This window comes from Pinus tabuliformis, chromosome 4_1 (assembly GCF_031772625.1).
Source record: "Pinus tabuliformis cultivar Carrire ecotype Pingquan chromosome 4_1, CPIR1, whole genome shotgun sequence".
In the NCBI taxonomy this organism is placed as follows: domain Eukaryota; kingdom Viridiplantae; phylum Streptophyta; class Pinopsida; order Pinales; family Pinaceae; genus Pinus; species Pinus tabuliformis.
In genome coordinates, this window is record NC_142303.1 from 478,689,685 (window position 1) to 478,706,740 (window position 17,056).

At 36.3% G+C, this 17,056-nt stretch overlaps 1 pseudogene; it reads left to right on the forward strand.

Moving 5' to 3' along the window:
• Positions 1 to 2,199: 2,199 nt before the first annotated feature.
• LOC149176564 (potassium channel AKT1-like) lies at positions 2,200 to 14,260 on the forward strand (annotated as a pseudogene).
• Positions 14,261 to 17,056: the final 2,796 nt, after the last annotated feature.

Genomic DNA, 17,056 nt, shown 5'->3' on the forward strand with positions numbered 1-17,056 from the left:
CATGCTGCAATTGAGTGTGGCTACCTCGTGTAACCAGTTCTTCCATTGTTGTATTTCCTTATCTGAATCTGATGTGCAGGAGCTTTCACACTCCCACAAAATCCTGCCATTCGCTATTGGATTCACCCAATCCTGCTCTCAGTGGTGATCTTGTAGATACAGTCTAGGTCATCATTGATCTCATTGTCGCACACTGGCTCTGTGTAGTGCCATCCTTCCGCAGGGTCTAAACATACCACTACGCGTAGTGACTTTTTCTCAAAAATCATCTTGCACTTCTTTAGATTTATCACTCCATTCATGTCAGTGGCCCAATCCATTCCTAGTAGCACAAGATAGGGATTGCTATCATCGACAATCTCTATCACTTTGAAATCTGCAATCGCGCTTGCACCTTCAATATCTACTGTTATTCCCTAAAATCTTCCCATTGGTAGGATCTTTTGCTAGTTCGCCTTTCGCAATTGAATAGGAGACCATTGCAACACATGCCTGCCCATGCGCTTCCATGTCTACTTTGGCAGGACGTTCACGTCTGATCCTAGATCAAAAATTACTTGATCCATTTCATATTCCTTGATTTGCACAGTCAATATCATCTCACTTCCTATTCACATTGGGTGCTTTCTGAGCTTCCGGACTACGCGTGGTTCTCCTGACCCAATGCACCTAGTGATGAGTTCTTGTAGTCCCTTTACAACCTTGCTATTGCACAACAGCTTCATGCATGTCTCCAGAAGGTAGTGAGCATTGATGGGTCCATCTTCGGTTCTAGTTCATCTTTACTACATGAAGTGGAGAACTTCGTGAAGCTCTTCTTAGCTTCATGAATGTCTCCTTCGCGCACTCCAAATCGAACTCTAGTTCCTTTGTTGGAGCCTTGTGAACCTAGCCACTTTCTTCAGGCTTCTTGCCCTTGTCATCTCCTGTTGTGATACTGCTTTGGAGCATGATGTTTACATTTGGGTCTTCTTCACGCAGCTCAGACGTCATCATTTGTAGGCTCTTAGTCAGTGGAGGTTGGAATGTTGCTTTATCACACAACCTCACTATTAGTATGGGGAAGTCCTCCATCTCATGATCAAACTAGGTACAATATAAACATGATGCTCTCGTTGGATTTGTACAATCGTAGGCGTAATGCCTTGGCCCTCCGCAATTGTAACAAATCAACTTCCTGTGACCCCTTCCTAGTCCCATTCCACCTCAACCTCGTCTGCGCTCCTGAAATCTAGTGCGCACCATCCATGCATTTTGATCGAGGGATTGCATTTCGGTCTAAACTCTATAGGTAGGAGTCCAATCCATCATCAATTCATAACTTCTACAGGTGCACTCATCATGACCTACTGATCTACATAAGTTACAAAAAAACTGTTGGGACGTCTACGTATACTTCTGTAATAGATGGTAGTTATATATAGCATGCTTTCCTCTATCTCACAAATCGCGCACCATAATGCAGGCACCGTGCTCAGTCCTGCTTGTGCCTCTGGTCTCAATGGAATCCACCCTCCTCCCACGAGGTAGTTCACAAAGACTAGACAATGGTCCTTGTCATGTCCCTGGCCTTTTCACTTTGTGCACCATACCTCCTTACGGGCTTCTGGGTGAGTTGTCCTGTCTTGTTTCAAACTTTGCATCTCTAGACACAGGTTTTTCAACTACACATGGATCTGTTGGAATCCTAGGCTAGGATCTTGTATTAGGGTCTCATGCAATCTCATTGCAATCTCCAAAGCTTTGGGATGGGTGAATAACTTCTGCTATGACAATGCCATCCTTAGATGCGGCATTAGTGACACTACAAATCATGCGTGGTTCTGCCCATCTGTGAAGGTCATGTTGGCTTCACAAATCATACCCTTGAGTCTCTGATCCATCTCCCAAGGGGTCGCACCTGGAAGCATCATGATTTCCTTAAACCTAATAATCGACTTTGTCTTTGATTTTGGCCTCCTAAATTCCCTGTTTAGTGCAACTTGGATATACACGATCCCTGTGTTTGGATTGCCATTAGATTGCTGAATGTACCATGTCAGTGCGTGGTCCCGCAGTGTGCTTAACAACATTTCCTTCTTTATGTTGTCACCCGTGATTCCATGTGCTTCCCATACAACCTTTACCACGAACCAAAATTGGTTCGGATCTTCGTTCCCTACTCCTTTGAACATCGCGAACTTTATTGCACTCGCCATAATGAACTGTGGTGGTGGCGGACATGGTGCGGGCAGAGATGGGGGTGAAGAGGGCGAAACTGGTGGTGGTGTAGGTGGGGGTGGTATGCACAGAATTCACTCCCTTATCGGACTGATTACACTTATTGGTGAAACCTTCACAAGTTCTTCCTCGCCTTCTTGCCAAGGTGAAATCAAGGGGCTAGTTTCTATCTCTGCACTACCTTTGTTTCTACAGATCCTCCCACTTCACGTAGCCCCAAACATAAATTTATTCACATAACCTGCTTTCCACATAGTAGAATTTTGATCCAACTGTTCAAAGATTTAACGTACTTACCTCATGGTCCTTTAAAGAAGTGTCGTTCCACCTCATTGTAGCTGACTGAAATATCTACTGCGAACTCGGTGATAAACCATATGATAATTCGATCGCATCAATGGTCCACAATGCGTGCGATCTTATCTCTTCATGTTTCTAGTCTGCACACCAATTCTGGAGTCCACACAATAGGTTTCTTGAGCCTATACCTTCCTTGACTATTTGCTAGCTTCACGATCCACTCGTACAACTCAGAGGGGAAGGATACAAAGAAAATTTTGTTGATTTCCGTATATAAGTAGTGCTCTAACCATTGTTCCTTCGATACTCTCATATTATTGTTTTCCTATGCCACCAACTCGTGAATCTTTCTGTCCAGCCACTCTTCAATTTTCTTCTTTGTCAGATTCCAGTGACAAGACATCAGACATCTCTTATGCGAATCCCCATCTTGGCAATGGAACCATTTGTTGTCTTGTTGCGTCCTGACCCAAGTTCAGCGGAGATTTAAACAAGCAAATCCCGGTACTATTGGCCCTTTCGGCAACAGTCCACAGAGCGCGGACTGAGGTCTCACCCTAAGTAGTATGGGAAGGTGCTAGAACCAGGTTTCTCCACCCTGGAGATGTCTGATGAATTCAAGTTGTCCATGGTTCGACCCTGCGTGTACATCGCTATGCGCGCTTACTTGTACCTCGCAGCCTGAGATGCTCCCTTCGCGCAGCACTACTTGGGGGCCGAATGTTGTTATTTCCTAAGCCTTTACTAGTATTCCACTGTTAGTTGATTAACTTAGCCTACTTGTATGTGTTCAGTTGTACTTATCAATATAAATCATTCATACAACTGCGCATAGTAAATAAATAGTATATTTGCAAATTATATCAAACATGTAATAACCCAAGAACAGATACACAGAATTAAGATAAAACTTCTCTTTATTATTTTCTTCCCCGGTTACAGACTCGACTCCACCCTGTGCACTCAGCTCCAAGAGTCCGCGCACTCAACTTCCGACTACTATGCCTCTACACACTCAGCTGTAGAGCCTTTTCCTACTCTAAGACCCAATATACAGTTAGACACTTAGATTCTTTCTCTTCACTTCTACTTTTCCATCTATTACTTACCTATAGTTTACACTTAGAGCCTCACTCTATTTATACAATCCCATGGCCTGTGGACCATAGGTAGGCTGAAATTACATTACAAGACTAGGGCGGACAACCTTGTGACTCTATCATATATTTCGTGCTCTGCGCCTGCAATTCACGGAGTCTTTACAACAATATTGGGTGAAAACTTGGGCTTTGAGCCCTAAAACATGCCTTGCGGGGATTCCATGCCCAACACTTTGGATGTGGTTATATTTTCAAAGCACACACGTGCAAGAAGATGAAAAATAATATGCCCGACTAATTTCAAGTTACATTCCTGCAAATAGGGTGCGCCCTTCCATAAACCTGACGACTCACTCTGCTTCTTTCTAGTGAACAAATTTGGGACTTTTCATGAATTGTGAGACAATTCCAACCCCATAACTACTAGTTTCTTGTTTAAAGTTATACCCACTAGATTAGAACCCACACAAGGAGAATTACATTCCCATTTCAAAAGAACCTGAAATTGACTTATACCATGATATTTATTATTTTATGTATTTCTTCACATCCTTTGCTTGTGACATAAAGATGCAACAGGCTACCTTGCATTTTCTATGCTAACACTCCTAAACAATAATAAAGTATGCCCAAATCTATCATTTCAAATGATCTATGCAGCTCACCTTTTGGTTTTTCAATTATTGAAGTTGTTACCTATATTAATGAGATCATCTACAACTAAGGCCATAGTGACAATATCTATTAGAGTTTTATCCATGTTGCACTAAAGGTTTTTTTTCTTTAGCAGACATTATGTGTTGTTTTGAAAGCATTTCTCCTCCAAAAGTACTTCATTTCAATAGATCCTTTCAATCTACACCTTTAGCAGATGCATACAGCCTTGGGGTAGATGCTATAGGTTCCATTTTTTTGTGAGGGTATAGCAATGATGAAAGAAGTGCATCGATTTTAGGCATATTATGGTTTTTTTATGCAAGAATGCTTGTCTAGTATTTCCCAAATGTATAAAGAGCCATATTTAGTATACGTTTACAGTTTGACTTAGATGCTCACTCTTCTTAATTTAGGTGTTTTTCTTATTTCTATTTTATGCACAGATTTATCTTTAAGAAAAGTGCACAGTAGATAAGGGTTTTATATTTTGAGTAGGGGACACCCTTCTATGTAGGAGGTACTCTATTATAGGGAGCCTATGTCATGCACGTTAGATTCTTTATCCTAGACGGAGTCCCAAGTCCTTTCTCTTTGAAAAAGTCCCTACCAAACAAGACACCAGTGGATAGAGTTCCAAATCTCTAAATTTTCCAAAAACACACCTAAGCCTAGCTACCTAGCCTAAAATCCTTTACATTCCAGTCATCTCTTGGCTATGATTTCATAGAGAGAGCCCTCTTTGGTTTGGTAGGGATAGCTACCAAACTAAAAGCTTGGTTTGTGGTTACCTTCGTCGATCTCCTCATCAGCCCGAGACACTATGGAGGATAAAAGAGGGCATGACAACTAGGGAGTGCCAAGGTGTTCTAGTGAATGTAAGGTTCCCAAGTCATGAAAAAATGTAATGCTAGTTGTGAGGTCATGACTGCCAAGGTGTGTTAGGGAATGCTAGGGCATGCTAACATGTGTGAAATAGTATGAAGACATGTCAAACAAGATAAAATGTGCCAAGTGCTAAGGCATCCAAAGATGTCCAAGGGTTCCAAGTCCCTCCTTCCTCTTCTTCTATATGCTATGCACTTATGACATTTCCTTTGCAAAATTCGGTGCATTTGCTAGTTATAGGTCATTTATAGGTTATAAATGTCTTCAAAGTTTCACTTGTAATTGAGCATTCAACTGACCATATTGATTCTCTTATACATAATTATTTTTCCCTCCACCTACTTTTCATAACTTCAATAACCATTAGGTAGGGACCTGCTACTTCAATGCTTCTTTGCTAGTTTAGTAAAATATTACTGAGACTTTAATTTATTGTAAGTTGTAGAATTTACAATTTATGAAGTTTCAAGGTTTAATTTTTAAAAGTATAATTCTTTAAAGGGTGCTAGCTCCATGGAAGAGAACCTGATTTACAAGCAAGAGGTTGGTTGTTCGATTCCATCGTGCCCTGACATCCATATGAAATGGCGACAGTCATTTTTTTTTTGCGGCAAATCTTTTGACCACCACTAATGATCTCTAGTGACATTTTTCGATGCTCACCAAAAATATGAAATGCTGACAGTCAACGAACGCCCCATATATAGGCATCAATAGTGACAACCCTCAAAGGATCGTATCCATAAATCATTTTTGTTGATATGAAATGGTGACAGTCAATGTCCATCATTATAGTCATTATTCATGACAGAGCTTGGATGTCAACACAACACCTATACTTCTGGAAATGCAGCATTTGGTGACGGTCAATGAATGTCACCATATATATGCACCAATAGCGATGGCCATTAAATGTCCATCACAAATAATCATTGTTGTTGATATGAAATGGTGATGGTCGCTCTCCATCATTATAATCAATATTCGTGATGGACCTTGAATGTCACCATAACACCTATACTTTTGGCAACACCACCTTTGGTGACGTTCAGTTTTTGGTGACCAAGGCTATGGTCCATCACCATTTCTCATATGCAATGGTGACGGTCACTATCCATAATTATAAATCATTATTGGTGATGAACATTAAATGTGACTGCAACACCTATACTTTTGGCGATGCCACCTTTGGTGACGTTCAGTTTTTGGTGACAGAGGCTATGGTCTATCACCATTGCTCATATGAAATGGTGATGGTCATTATCCATCATTATAAATCATTATTGGTGATGGAATTTGTATGTCACTACAACACCTATACTTTTGGCGACACCACCTTTGCCGATGTTGAGTTTTTGGTGACGAATGCTCTTTTGACCGTCACCAGTGAGCTTATGGTGAAAATTTTCGCCCCTCACCAATGTTCATTTTTCATGTAGTGAATAGGCTTGTTTCGCGTTCTTGTTTCTGTTACCATCTTGATACTACATTAGAATATTTCCGATCAATTTCAAATACGTAATATATTGACGCATCTTGAAGGGGGTCAAGTATCTCATCCGTTGAAACCTTCTATCATCATTTCATTTCCGCCCTCCCCGCCTCCATTTTCATTATTGTCTCTTATTTCTGGTAACACTCGCTGGAGCCATCTATCCATGTATATGCATTTTCCTGTGTTTGATGTAGATGCATCAAGCGGTCAATAGGCTAGAAAGTGTTTGTATTTGACTCGAATAATTCCTTTAGTTACTTTCAACTCTATGATTCAAATGAGGGAGGGGTCATACATCCCGGCCATGCCAGAACCTAGGCACCTAAAGAGTATGAATAACAGTTCGGTTTAAACCTTTTTTCTCACCAAATTTCAAAAGGAACGATAACACTGTAATAGAGTTATGGATCAAGAATTCATGGTAGAGATGACTTTTTAAATATAATCTTATTTGAACTTATATCTCCCATTTAAAAGTAGATTGAAAACCAAGTTCAATTGCATATTATAACTAGGCTGGTTTGCAATGGCTACTCTCTCTCTTACACATGTGCACACACACATTCGCGTGCACATGATTATGCTATCTAAAGATGTGTAAGGTTTGTTGATACTTATGTGTTTGTTAGCATAGTTTCAGGAAGAACAGAAAGAAATATAACTTTTCTCACAGGAAAATTTGATCAACATAAAACATCTCCCCATGACTCTAAAAATGTGTAGAGCTATTACAGCCAATTCACACTTTCGAGTGTTAGTTAAACTAAGGTGAATGAGACTAAAGAATTCATGCCCTTTGTACCAGAAGTTGTTAAGTTTTGTTATGGATAATTTTTAGTAACATCCATGACAGAGATATGTCATTATTTTTTAACTTAATCTCCACTATGTTTAACTTGTTGTTGGAGGTAATCCTGAATGGAAAGAGATGGAGGTACCGATGGGACTTGGTCACTAATTTTGAGTGTACCCAAACCAAATATGTATAGAAATGGATTTTTATATTTTGTATCCCTCCCACCTCATTGTGAGTATCTCATGTATGACTTGGTCAACAATGATCACTCAGCTAACTCTATAATTTTTATTTCATGACCATGAGAATCTTGGCCAAAGATGATCACTCTCCCCCAATTTTGTGCTTTCATAAATACCTAATACAATATAGAGTGTACATCATGCATATTTGAAACAATATTATTTTATAACTCACATTTCTTTTCACATTTGTAAGTATTTTTTGTTGTTGTTGACTGTACTAATATTAGTTAGTATCAAAACCTTAGATTAACTACTTTGGGAGTTCTGCAATTCCAGTTTCCTTGGTGTCAATTTTATTCAGAATTATCCTCAAAATCTCACCTCCAAGCTACTCTAGAATCCATAGCACAATGAATTCTCTCTTCTCCTATTAGCAGGTCAATAGACATGCATGTAGCACCTTCCCACTCTAGCTTCTTTACCCATTTTTCCATAGCTTTCCATACATTTTCTACAAAATCACAATACTCTTCACAACCTTTAATACCACATGTTTAATTTCTATGCTAGAGTGGGTTCCTATTGTGTCTATCATGGATTCTTGGCACAAACATTATCATTGATCACAACTGAAGTAATGCAATTTTTCATTCAACTTGCAATATCAAGCACACTTGCAATTTTTTCATGAAAGTCTCCTCGACAGAAATTCATCATGCAGTGCCACACTTCAAAACTCTAGATCAATGTAGCTCGTGTTTCAGTTTTGTGTCATGACTTTCAAACTTGCCATTTCTCTCCTGGGGTCTATGATTGTCCAATTTTGTGCCTGACAAAAATACCTTTCCATCTATGTCTCCCACTCTACATGTTGTTTGTTGATTAATTTCTAAGTTAGGACTATCCAATATCTTCATATATTGTAATGGAAGCTAGAAGAAGCTATTCACAACAAACATATTAGATTTTCCAAGGAGTGTCATATGATTTTGTTTTCTAGTTTGTAAGTACTATCCATAATTATGGTAAGATACCCTATTTTTTGTCTTTTCTAGTGGGCTTCACTTAACACCTTTGAGGAAAAAATAACCTAATAGTCACCCTTTTCTTGGAAGGTTTCAGAGGTGAAGGCATAGTACTTCCCCCCAAAGGAAGATATCATTTTAATGAATGAAGCACCCACAAATTTTTATGTGTTAGTGTCTGGTGCTGTGGTAGGTATCTTTCTGAACATTACAGAGTCTAAAATTTCAGAACTTTTAGATGGTTCATTGTATTTATTTTATCGAATGTTTGTATTCAAATAGAGAATGCAACAAAGAGTTGTAAATGTTGATGTGGAGCTAGAATAACACTGAAATTTTGTTTCATTTTGCACGACATACTAGCAGACAATGACAAGGGTAAAACATAGTAGGCGAGCTAATTTTTTAAAGGAAAGTGATTATTCATGGTCTTAGTATATTCTTGTTAGGAGATTCATTACATAATAAGAATGAATATTAGAATGTTTGCATTTCATTTACAAATAAATTTGGAACAACCATTTGTTTCACTTTATGTTTTAGTCACATTCAAAAATTTGAAGTATAGAAATGATATGTCTCATTCCAAATGACTTGTTTGTTTTACCCCAGGTATTAGTAGCACATACATTATTTTGAAATCACAAAACTAAGTCAATTAGTTTCATTACTCTAAACTTGTTTCCTGCTATATTCGAGACTCTTGGGCAGTCCCAACATTACAATTCATAATGCCCATAATCAATGTTGCATTCAAAAATAAGTGATAGAGTAAAAGAATGTTTCAATTTTATTACGAAGTAGATTTTATGGACATGTTTATTTTCATTAGGATTTATTGAATGAACCATCGTGGTCCAGTGATTTCTACAGGAGCCCTAGGTTGCATCCAATTATTTTTATGGGATAAGGGTGGCTAATGTAAAACTATTGGAGAATTCAATAGTTCAAACTATATTTGATTTTCTTAGACCAAGGGAGTTGACAAATCCCATCCATCCATAAGATTGAAATATCCTACACCCCCACAATTCTATATTTGGGGGATCTACAAAGGTATGAATATCTAAACTAGTTAAAAATAATATATAAATCTGAGATCTTTGATTTCTTATATATAAGCATGTGCATGGTTATCCAACTTGAGATTCCATCTAACAATATTAACTAGACTCGTAGAGTAGCATGAGCTTTTGTATCAACAGTTTGGTAGAGCCTGCGCCTTGAGTGCCGCATTGCAATTCACGATCTTAGAAAAATGAGCAAATTCTACTACATTGCAATTCATGATCTTAGGAAAAATGGAAAATTTCCGCTACATGTATTTAATGAGCATGTATAGAGAGGCGATTCTAGATTTCATGTTAGAGAATAGAGTAGAGAATTGGTGGACTCATATGAATGCATCGGTTTTGTTGTTACTCTTAACAAGAATTTTATATGATCACACAAATATCTTAATATAATTGAGCATAGAATGATATAAAACTATAACAAAGGGAATGGGGATACTTATCTACTCATACGTATTGTGAACAAATCCAATTAAATTACTTACAATATACATGAATAATGGTGAACATTCTATTTAGCTGATTGAAATAATTGCAACATATTTTAAAACCATATGTTAAGAGGTTATAAAAAATACCCACAGTAAAATAAAACTGAACAACCTATTTCCTCAATCCAATTTCAATATGGTATCAAAGTTATTTATGTGATTGTGATTCTTAGGAATCTGCAATGTAGGGAGAAAGGTATAGAAATCAGAGGAATTCATATTATTTTTTAGATTTGGTAGTTTGTGCAGACAACCTCAGGTGTGAGGACAGATTGGATGGAGAAAGGAATAGCACTTAGTCTATCAGAAGGAATTCAAACTAATTTTTAGATTAGGGAGTTTGTGCAGCTAGAAACATGAGGGTTAAATTTTTATTAGAAGAGAATAATATCAAGGACATTGTGACTCTGGTTATAGATCTATAACAGTTGACAACTCATCATGAAAGGGAAGTGAAGGCTAAGTGGATGATTTTGTATGATGCTATATTGGATCATTGGATCCATTGTATATCCAAGAAAAAGATGGTGAATGAGATGTTTGATGGCTTAGTTTTTCTACCCCAAAGAGTTTATCCCTAAGAGATTAGGATTTTGTGATAGAATGCTAGGGATTAATTGAACTAGTTGTTGGTGATGTTGCTGGTCACTTGGCTAATTTCATGCCCACAAGTGTATTATTCAGCTTCTCCTGGGTAAGGCTCACTAGGGACACTATCCACCAAAGTGGACAAGCATCTAGTAGGATTCCTTGAAAAGTATTCCTTGGAAAAAGAATACCCGAGGGGTTAGTTCATGCGTATATTTTTATATTTGGTAACACATAGGTTTAGGTTTAAGTGTAGATGTCACAAATTCTATACCCAAATTCGCAAGGGCCTTTGATTGTGAATGCATCTGAATTTGATTAATGATTCTCAGGAAAGAAACTTTGACAGCCATGTTAGCTAGGGAAGTTGTGTAATTGCAAACAATATAAAGTGCAGAAAATATGGTAGCTTATTTGTATGATTAAAGAAGAGTCTTCGATCTTTTCCCCCTATATTATATTTTTGACAAGTTTGCAACCAATTCATATAACCATGTCAACTAAGGAAGTCTTGCAATTTCAAGAAGAATAAAGTGTAGTAGATATGGTAACTTATTTGCATAATTAAAGAAGATTCTTGGATCTTGCCCCCCTGTATTATATTTTTTACAAGTTTGCAACCAGTTCATATCAAAGTTCAAATTTGTTGAACTAAATTCTGTTAAGGATATGCTTCAAATACTATCGGATCTAAGTTATGCATTGTGTTAAAAATTTGCATCTACTGGATACCTTGCTCCCAAGGATGGGTATTTTCTTGCTCCCACCAAACACCTTCGGATGTGAGGTAGACAAAGTTCTTATTTCTTATAATTCTAATGACTGTTGGCACCTGTGGCAGTGTTCTTAGTATCTTGGAGGGAGGGAGGGGTTATGGTCATATCTTCCATGTTCTGTTAGACTTCAAAGGACCAAATAGTTTTGAGCTTGGACTTCAAAGGACTGGGTAGTTTTGAGTGGACATAGCTATTATTTGTTTTTAATTCAGACATGTTACTATCTTTTCTTGACTCTTCTAGGCAATCTAGTTTGAAAGAAGATTTTGATTTGGAGAAGACACAACAATATAGTTTGAAAAAGGATTTTCTTTTGAGAAAGATACAGGTAGTTTTTGATCACCTCCAGAATGAGAACAAAATTTGTAATTACGACAAAGAGGAAATGCTATTCAAATGAAATTTTAATCATTGGTATCAAATACTTTGACTCATCCAAAACTTGGGAGATTTGATGCACGAAACTTTCCAAGAAAATAGCTTCAAACTCAGCTATTTCAGTGCTCTGTTCTCAAGACTCCAGATGAGTGCTCGATTCTTAAGACCAGAAAAGAATATCTGACTCAAATTTGTCTGGACATGCTGTCTTAAGATTGTTTTTATAAGTTAACGCCAACAATTTCATTTTTCTTGAATTTAGTGCAAGGCAATCTTTAATTGCAAATAACATTCACTCACATAATGAATTTGAAACCATATTTTCTCAAGAGTGTAGTTAACACTTTTTGCATTTCATTGTGCTGGATGCCTTTCATATCTACTTGCTGCTAGATATCATGATCCAAGTAGGACATGGATTGGTGCTACATTTCCATATTTTTTGAAACAAAGCCTTTGCATTCTCTATATTACTGCAATCTATTTTTTGATTACCACTCTGACCATTGTTGGATATGGAGACCTACATGCTAAAAATACGAGAGGAATAATATTTGATATCATCTACATGTTATTTAATCTAGGTTTGACTACATATTCATAGGAATCATGACAAATTTAATTGTACATGGCATAAGTCGGACAATGAAAATTGTAAGGAATATATTTTTAATAGATTTGTGTATAGAAAAGTTACACCTACATATTCTATCTTTTAAATGCAAAAATGCTACATCATATGAGGATTTGACTTTCATTTTGATTGCAGAGGGAAACAATTCAGGAAACTTCAAGATTTTCTTTTAGGAATCAATCGCCATTGCAGTCGCAATATCAAATGTTGGCACATATATGCTTCAAATTCAGGATAGAGGGATTGCAGAAAGAAGAAACATTAAATTATCTTCCAAAAGCCATTCACACAAGCATTGCAAACGTCTTGTTTTTTCCTATTGTTGATAAAGTGTATCCTTTCCAATTAATGTCACATGATTTTCTTTTCAAGTTGGTAAGTACTACCTAATTATGGTAAGGATACCTTATTTTTTGTCTTTGCTAGTGGGCTTCAATACAACAACTTTGAGGAAAAAGTAACCTAATATTCACCCTATGCTTGCAAGGTTTCAGAGATGAAGGCAGTGTAATATCCCCAAAAGGAAGATGTCAGTTTATTGAATGAAGTACCTGCAAATTTTTATGTGTTAGTGTTTGGTGCTGTGTTAGGTATCTTTTTTAATGATACAGAGTCTAAAATTTCAGAACTTTTAGGTGGTTCACTTTATTTCTTTTTCCGAATGTGTGTCTTCAAATAGAGAAATGCAACAAAGCGTTGTAAATGTTGATGTGGAGCTACAACAACATTGAAATTTTGTTTCATTTTGCAGGACATACTAGCACACAAAGACAAGGGTAAAGCATAGCAGGCAAGCTATTTTTTTAAAATTTAAGTGATTATTCTTACTCCTAGTATCTTCTTGTTAGGAGAGTCATTACATAATAAGCATGGATATTATAATGTTTGCATCTCATCTTCAAATAAATTTGGAACTACCATTTATTTCACTTTATGTTTTAGTCACATTGGAAATTTCAAGTACAAAAATGACATATCTCATTCCAAATTACTTGTTTGTTTTACCCCACACATTAGTAGCACATACAGTCTTTTGAAATAACAAAACTAAGTTAGATGGTTTCTTTATTATGAACTTGTCTCTTTCTGCATTCCAGATTCTTACGCAGCCCCATCCAGGAGATGTTTTTCGAGAAACTGGAGTGCTCTGTTACACACCACAACAATACACAGTCCATATAAAGAGGCTTTCTCAACTTTTGCGATTGAACCACAATTCATTCATGAATATTTTACAATCTAATAACGTAGATGGATCAACCATCATGAACAACCTTCTTAAGGTTTACAAGAAAGAATTATGATAAATATGCCAAGTGAACTTACCATAATAGGTTTTTCTAGGAATAGGATTAATTAAATGTATTATTGTAATGTCTTGGTTAATATTGTAGGAAAACTTAACTTCGTGTTGATATGACTCTAGCAACTGAAGGAACTAGAGGACCCAACTTTTGGACAACTTTCAAAATAAATAGATGACTTCCTAGCCAAAAGAACAATGGATGTACCTGCTAGTCTATGTTTTGTTGCTTCAATAGGTGACGCCCTTCTAATGGATGAATTATTGAAAAGAGGGATGGATCCTAATGAATCAGACAATAATGGCCACACACCCTTGGTAAATTTCAAAACTAAAATTCATTTTGATCAGTAGAGTTTCATGGTATTCACAACACTTTCTTTACATTTTTGTGGTTCCTGACTTAAGTACATCTTTTAATTTGAAAGCATACACTACTATGAGTGGGATAACTGCATAAAACTTTCTATTTTATTTTGTTTTGTTATAAGGACATTGCTATGGAAAATGACTTTAAAGATTGTTTCAACCTTCTTTTACAATATGCAGCAGATGTCAATAGAAAGATCATATTCTCCCCTCCCTTGTGTACTCATTAGTTGTTTTCCCAATCAAGGAGTGTATTTATTTTTCTCTAAAGCTCAGTGAAATCAACATCTTTTTAAATTTCAAACTGCTGGCACTGTTAATAAAATGAAGAATTTGACCAGAATATATTTAGCATTTCATAAAATTAACAAATCAAGATATAAGTGTTCATCTGTGGGAAGCAATACTAAGCCAACATAAACGAATTTCCACATTACTTTGTGATAATGGTGCAAATCTTCAGACAGGTACTATTGGCAGTTTCCTCTGCACTGTTGTCCAAAATAAGGATTTGTATATGTTGAATGATTTACTAAGTTATGGAGCAGATATAAATGAAACAAATGGATATGAGAACTCATCCCTCCATGTTTCCACCATTGATGGATTGACAGAGGTAGTGAAGTATCTTCTCAACCATGGACCAGACTTGAACAAAATAGATTCTAGTAGTTTGACACCAAAATATTTGGTAGGAGCATGAAGGACATGAATAAATATGAGAATTATTTCAAGAAAAATCTCAGTCAACATATTCACACTTATGTTTATCTATCAAAGATTCGTCTGTCCCATCAAACCTAGATGAGAAAAATCATGCGGAGATCACGAACCCTTTAGGATCTGCAAAGGAAAATGGCATTCATCATTTTATAAATACAATTTCCACTCCACCTAATGGATTGCAGAGGAAAAGAGTTGCTAATTTTGACAATTCTCTTTTTGGTATAGTCACAATGCCTTCCAACACCAACCCTAGTGTTGGTGGCATGAGTCATGCAATTAAGTGTTCCTGCTAGACAAGCCCTTCTCTTCCTAAAAGAGTGACGATCTACAGACATCACCCAATTTACATCAAAGAAAATAAGCAACCAGGGAAAGTGATACTCTTGCCAAATGAAATTCAGGAGCTACTGAAAATTGGTGGTAAGTATTTATTTTATATATGAACTCATGATTTCATGAGTTCATATTTCCTATAATATTTGAAATCAGAGTGTTGCAGAAGAACTTAAAATTAGCCATTCATAGAATTGTTGTTCTCGCAGGTGAAAATTTTGGTTATTTTCTTGTGAATTTTTTGAGTGAAGATTCTACAGAAATAGATGATATCGATGTCATTAGAGAAGGGGATCATCTATTCCTTGTTGAAAATGAAGAGACTGAAGAGATATATAAGAAGGATGATCAATGATAGTTGTAGAAATTTTGTCAACATGCCTAAATGATAGTTGTAGAAATTTAAGGCATTAGATTTTGTAATTATTTGGCTAGATTTGGGAGGCCTTTCACAAATATAATGAAATATTTCCAAAAGTACAAGGTTTTCAACAAATGAATAATATACTCATGAAAAAACTTGACTGCAAGGAGAAGCATATAGGAAAATATTGCAAGGCGGAGACATGGTGGTGGATTTCTTGTTTATTGTTAATGGTGATCTATCAAGACTTCTAATATTTTTTTGGACTTCATGCAGGTGGGATGTTGTGGGCACCGAGAGAAGAATTCATTATGGCCCCTTTCATGTTCCCAAACAAGGACTTCCAGAAAAAGTCAGGCCCAAGATTGAAAAAATTCTTCCACATGATCCTCCTCATCACATACTTCTGAGTAGTTCCAATGATAGCAATAGTGGTAGCAGGAGACACAAATATGCAAGATTTACGCACTACTACACAGGGGGTTGTTTAAGAAAATTAATTAAGATGAAATTAATATTTCGTTTGAAGCATTTAATTAAATTAATTTGTATCTAAGATCATGTATGAGACTTTTCATTGTTTTCATTTTTATATTAAAATCTGTTGAAAGATATGCAAAATCGAGGTTTTCATATATAAATGGCAAGAAGGAGCGTAGGTTGAGCTAAAGGAGCTATTCAGTTCGCTAAATGAGCTTTTCATACAGACATGAGTGTTCAAATGGGTTAAAAGAACTATTCATTTTGTTGCAATCAATCAAACCAAGTGGTAATGGTGTCAATGAAGTGATTTGAAGCTTTTTTGGGACCCTATTTTATATTTCTTTATTGATGAAAACTTATGTAGAAAGAAATATGAAAGTTAATTGTTGTGGCATGATATTAAGAGTTTGTGTTAATTCCAGTTACTTTTCTTTCTAGGACTAGATTAAATTGTTTGTAGATTATTGTATATTATTCACTTTTTGTATGGGTCATGCTACAAGGGTGCGAAATTAACCTAACTTGATTGAGTTATTTTTTATTAAGTTAAAAATAGGTGTTGCATGATTATAGATTTAGAAATACTATGCCATTATGTGTTGAGTATTTTTTTTAAACCAATGTCTACATATGCAATTTCAAGGAGTGCTATAAATCACATAATTTTTTAAAGGGTGCTAGATTAATGGAAAAACACTTGCCTTATAAGTAGGAGGTTGGTGGTTCGATCTCATCTCAGTGTGCTCTAAAATGAATTCATGAAGGAAATTATATTTTATTTTTGAATTAGATATTTTTCATACTGATTTATTTCAATGGTGAGATATTTTTCTAGATTCATTGTTTGATATTGTCTCTAAAGAGACAAAAGTGAT